Raw genomic sequence first — 6,000 nt, forward strand, 5'->3', positions numbered from 1 at the left:
AGCCATTTGGGTGATGGCTGTAAACAAGTCACACGCTAATGCTGAGTTCTTGACTGGAATTTTCCCGTGCCGAGCGCGTGGATTTAGGGGCGGGTCAGCAGTTCTAATTGCGGAAATTGACAGTGCGTAGGGAACCTGCCATCATCCTGCCGACTTCCGCAATTAACTCGCACACGTTTTGGAATGCGCCACGGACCCACTTGAGAGAAGCAGGCGACCTCATTGAGCTACTTAGCTGCTCGTTTACAGACCCTTAACTGACTTTTTAACCTCAGGTTTGGGCTTTAAGTTGTAATGCATAGGATTCACGCACCTCGGGAACCTCGCCTGTGAAGGGGAGATGGAAGCTCAGTGGCCATTGTGCGAGTTCATTAAGTGCTTCCTTGTCGAAGGGAAAGGCTCTTGCTGACTCCATTTTATGCAGAGATTTAGTTGTCAGCAGTTTGCAGGTCATTTCTGCAACCTCAGAAGCCACTCTCACCACACTGCCAGTCACTATCGGAATATTGAGGGATTGTGCCTCTGCATAAAAAGATCATCGTGCATGTGTGCACCAGATTCACTGGCAACTGTAATGACTCTTGTGCTGTACCAGCTCTTCGAACCTCCAAACAGACTTACCGGCTGGCTGCTTGGAGACCAGGGCTATCCACTGAAGACATGATTCATGACACCCCTGAGGAGACCAAGAAATGAGGGCCGAGTAGCGTTATAATGACATCTACCTGTTCACCAGATGTGTCATCTAGCAAACACTCGGCATGAAGAATGCGCTTCAGATGCCTTGACAGATCTGGAGGAGCGCTTCAGTAGGCACTAGCCAGGGTCTCCATCATAGTTATATGCTACGTGCTGCACAACATAGTGCAGTAGTGGGAATTGGAGCTGCAGGAGGAGCAAGGTGCAGAGCGCAGAACCTCTTCAGAGGAGGAAGAGGAACAGGTGGAACATGAAGAGGAGGAGGAGGAGAAGGTACCTGAGATGGAGGTAGCATCAGCAGCGGTGCATATTGCTGCCCGGAATGCCCTCATAATGACCAGATTTAGTTAACTTTCACCAGTGCAGCATATGGCTGCCAGATGCTGTGCTAACTTCCACTCCCCACAACCAAACAATACCACAGAGCAGTCCCACACTGACCAAGCCATTCCTGACACCTAAACCCCATTGCTCGGGGTTAAATAATGTCTTACCATTCACTCCAACTGATAAGGCCACTTCCCAGGTAGCAGGCAAAAATGGACAAGACGGGAAAGTTATGCAAATAAATAAATTTATATGCGTCATAAATATAACTGAAACTTATCATTAACATTTCGTCATCTAGGATTGTGTCATTTTTCTTTTCCGCGTGCTTCTACGAGGTGCAACTCCTATGGCTTCAGCAGTGGTAGAGGCAAGCTGCTCACTTCCCTGCTGCGACTGCTTTGACACTTTTGGCGGACGTCCTCTGGGTTTTGGAGCTTGTGAGGGCCCCGCCAAAGATTGCTCCTCCTGTAACTGTGCGAGGACAGATTCGGCCATCGGGATCCGAGGCAGCATGTGGGGCTCTGACTGAGGGGGAGGCAATGGGGGAGAAGTGGCAGTACTTTGAGTAGAGTCCCACATCCACATCCCCACTCACCAGCATCCCTCCGATGGGCCACCTGCACGTCCCTGCTAGCAAGGAGCTGGAGAGCACCTTGCTGCACATCAGTGGGGTGATGAATGCCCAAGTCTAAGATCGTATCCTTCCTTGTGATTAGGTCAATGAGCGTCTGCAATCAGTTGTTCACAGCAAGCATGTTCTTGTTGGACTGGTGCATTTGCTGCTCCATGCAGTTGGCCATCCTTTCCATGGAGCAGCACATCGTCGCCATCACCTGTGAGATGGTGGTGCTCATGTTGGACATGGACTCCTCTATTATCTGTATTGTTGCACACATTGTGGCTGCCAAAGCTTCCAGAGCCTCATGCAATTATTGCTGTCCCTCCAAGGTCACCCTATTTCTCGATAGCCCCTGAAGTTCAACATCTGCATCCAGCTCAGAAGAGCTTGCAGCATCCTGCGCCCTCCAGCAAGGAGTCTCCACAGCTGTTCCTGTCTCCACCATCTGCTCTCATTCACTTATGAAGTGTGAGATATCAGGTGACATCGAGGTGTGCATATCTGCGCTGGTGCTGGGTGCTGATGGTGCACCCTCAAAGAGTGGAGCTTCCACAGAGGAGTCATCTTCCTCCTCCGGCTGGACAATGTGGCGGGGGAGGGGGGCGGGGGCACATCGATGGGCCTGTGGAAGAGTAACGAGATGAATTAGAAGTGTTATGATAAGAATGGGTAATGTTACCATTGTGCACATGATGAAATTTCACTGGCTGCTGTCATCAGTCCTTATATGAATGACTATTGTATACCATGTGGCTTTATGAGATTTAATTCTGTCACCAGGTTGCTGGGAGGTCCCCCTCTCTCCGTTGCTCTGCAACTCCAGAGATTTCTAGGGCCTCCTCATCTGCTGGAGTCAAATTTTGAAGACAGGAGGGCCACCTCCAATTCTGCATCACCCTGTTGTTCAGCGTTCTCTTCTCCTGAAAGATGGAAAAGAAGAGAACTTTGAGTGAGAGTGATAGAATGAGTGTAAGGGATGGATGGGCTACATCTGTAGAGAATGACTTTGAGGGACTGGCATGACATTGCCAAATGGTCTCCTTCTGTGGTGTTACTTACTATGTTTGCATTAGGATGAGGGTGAGTGCCAGTTGTGGTTAGTCAGATGGGGTTGTGAGTAGGTGCAGAGACAGAGAGGGATGGGTGGATAGCATGGTATGTTAGTGTGAGGAGTGATTTGCAGGAGTAGGCTTGGGAAGGCAGAGTGATGGTGTTAGGGTGATACGCATAACAGGATGTAGGTGAATGTGGCATTGTACTCATCTGCCCTGACCTCCTGAGATCATTGAATCTCTTGAAGCACTGCATCCATGTTCTCTTCACCACATCCCTGCTGCTAATCTCCGCTGTAATCTCTAGGCATGCTCTCTTAGTGTCTCTGGCTGGTCTTTTGCGGCCTTCCACAGGGAAGAGGACCTCCCTGCGTGCTCTGACTTCCTGGACCAGCACTTCCAGGGAGGCATCTTGGGGCTGTCCCCTGCCTTTGTGTCTCCATGACCTGCAGAATTGTCATTGTTATTCAGCAATTTTGAGCTCTGGATATCACCTTCAGCATTCCTGAGGTATGTGGAAAGTTGCTTTAAAAAAATATCAGTGCTGAAAATGAGTCATTGGTGACATCATCAGACCTGATGATGACCTAAGCAGTGGCAGTGGGGAGAAGATAACGAGCGGCCCGTGAGCGGATCTGAATTAAAGCAGTGGCAGTGGGGAGAAGATAACGAGCGGCCCGTGAGCGGATCTGAATTAAAGCAGTGGCAGTGGGGAGGCTCCGATTTAAAAACAACAAAAAATCCAAGAGTGAAGTTACAGGAGATTAGGTAGGTGATTGGTTGGTGAGTATTACAGCTTCTTTTGTGCTCGCTAAGTTAGGGAAGGGGGTTAAATTAATAGCTGAGAAACTGTAACTTGCTAGTACTTATTAAATTAATAACTTAAACTAGATAAAATAATCAAACAGTAAAACTAAAATATAAATTGAATAAAAGCTTTAATTAAGTAATTAATAAATAAAACCAGGTTAGAGATGGCTGGGCAGGTGGTGTGTCATAACGGCAGCATGTGGGAGCTGACGGAGAGCATCGCGATCCCGAGCAACCACATCTGCAGTAAACATTTTCTATGTTTCTATGTTTCTATGTAAGTGACTGCAGCTCGAGGAACTTCGGGTCAGAGTTGTTGAGCTGGAGTACGAGTTGTGGACATTGCGATGCATCAACGAGGGGGAGAGTAACCGGGACACTTTGTTCCAGGAGGCAGTCACATCCTTAAGATTACATAAGAACATACATAAGAAATAGGAGCAGAAGAAGGCCATACAGCTCCTCGAGTCTGCTCCGTAGTTTAATACGATCATGGCTGATCCGATCATGGATTCAGGTCCACTTTCCTGCCCGCTCTCCATAACCCTTTATAAGAACATACAAAAGTACTTTGGAGTTAGTCAATGGTCTGGGACAGAAGGGTGTGACTGCGAGTCAGGAAGGTATGGGAACCCAGGATGCAGTGATGGAGGAACCTCAGCCCTTGACCCTGTCCAACAGGTATGAGGTACTTGCTACCTGTCTAGATGATGAAACGAACTGTAGGGAGGATGGGCAAACTGACCACGGCACCGTGGTCACCCAAGTGGGGGGAGGAGGAAGGAATGTGGTAGTGGTAGAGGACAGTATAGTCAGGGGGATAGATATTGTTCTCTGCAGCTGTGGCAGGGAGTTCCGGAGATTGTGTTGCCTGCCAGGGTTAAGGATATTTCCTTGTGGCTGGAGAAGAACCTAGACTGGGAGGAGGAAGATCCAGTTGCCGTGGTCCATGTAGGAACTGCTGAAGGAGTTTGAGGAGCTAGGGTCTAATTAATAAGCAGAACCTCAAAGGTAATAATCTCTAGATTACGACCTGAGCCATGCACAAATTGGCATAGGGTCAAACAGAGTTAAATGCATGGCTCAAAAAGTGGTGTGGGAAGAAGGGGTTTCAATGGGGCACTGGCACCAATACTGGGGAAATAGGGAGCTGTTCCATCGAGATGGGCTCTACTTAAACTGGGCTGGAACCAGGGCTGTAGATAGGTTTTAAACTAAAAATTAGGGGGAGGGGGGAGGGGTCAGGTGAGGGGAAATTTAGAAATCTACAGGTTAATGTAGTAAAGTGCAGCGATTTGGGTAAAAATAAGCAGAGTGTGACAGGAAGAGACAGAGTTTAACGGTAGCAGTGCGGCAGAGAATGTCAAAGCAGGGAATAATGTTAAAAAAATTAAATTAAAGGCTCCTTATCTGAATGCATGAAGCCTTCATAAGTAGATAGATGAACTAATGGCACAAATAGAGATAAAGGGGTTTGATGTAATAGCCATTACAGAGATGTGCCTGCAAGGTGACTAAGATTGGGAACTAAATGTTCCAGGGTACTTGACTTTTCAAAAAGACAGGCAGAATGGTAAAAGGGGGTGGGGGGGGGGGTGGGGGGGCTGTAGCCATGATAATAAAGAATGACATAAGGACAGTAGAGAGAAAGGATCTCGGCTCGGAAGATCAGGAAGTAGAATCACTTGGGTGGAGATAAGGAATAACAAGGGGCAGAAAACACTGCTGGGAGTAATTTATAGGTCCCCTAACAGTAGCTATACTGTTGGACAGAATATTAATCAAGAAATAGTAGGAGCTTATAACAAATGTAATGCAATAATCGTGGGGGTCTTTAATCGTCATAGAGACTGGACAAAGCAAATTGCCAAAGGTAGCCTGGAGGACGAGTTCATGGAATGCATTTGGGACAGTTTCCTAGAATAATACATCATGGAACCAACCAGGGAACAGGCTATTTTAGATTGTGTATTGTGTAATGAGACAGAGTTAATTAGCAATCTCATAGTAAGGGATCCTCTGGGGCAGAGTGACATGCCTCAGGACAATGTGGGTAGACACCCACCTACTACAGCACCAAGAAAAACAAATGATTTCTCCTTACGCCTCAACCCACGAAAGGCGATCACCCAGGGTTAGATAATTCTCTACCCTCTGGAACAACCCAGATAATGGTCCGGAATTTGTGCTGGGCATTACCAGTGAACGAACAGTGTTCGCTGTTATTACTGCTTTGAAACTGATTGCAACTTGAGGATGTAGCGCACATGCATCCTACTGCAGAAATCCTAAAGTTGTGGTCAGTCATTCACTGCTCCAACATGGGCCCATCCCCGCCCCCTCCCCCCCACCACCCCCCCCCCCCCCCCCGACCCCACACCCCTCATATCCAGCAATCAGTGTAATCTGTGAAATCAGGGAAACTCACACAAACTTTGGCTCTTCCGCGGTAATATCGCTATAAATACCCCACTAAAAGTTAGACCCTTT

This window comes from Pristiophorus japonicus, chromosome 7 (assembly GCF_044704955.1).
Source record: "Pristiophorus japonicus isolate sPriJap1 chromosome 7, sPriJap1.hap1, whole genome shotgun sequence".
Classification (NCBI taxonomy): domain Eukaryota; kingdom Metazoa; phylum Chordata; class Chondrichthyes; family Pristiophoridae; genus Pristiophorus; species Pristiophorus japonicus.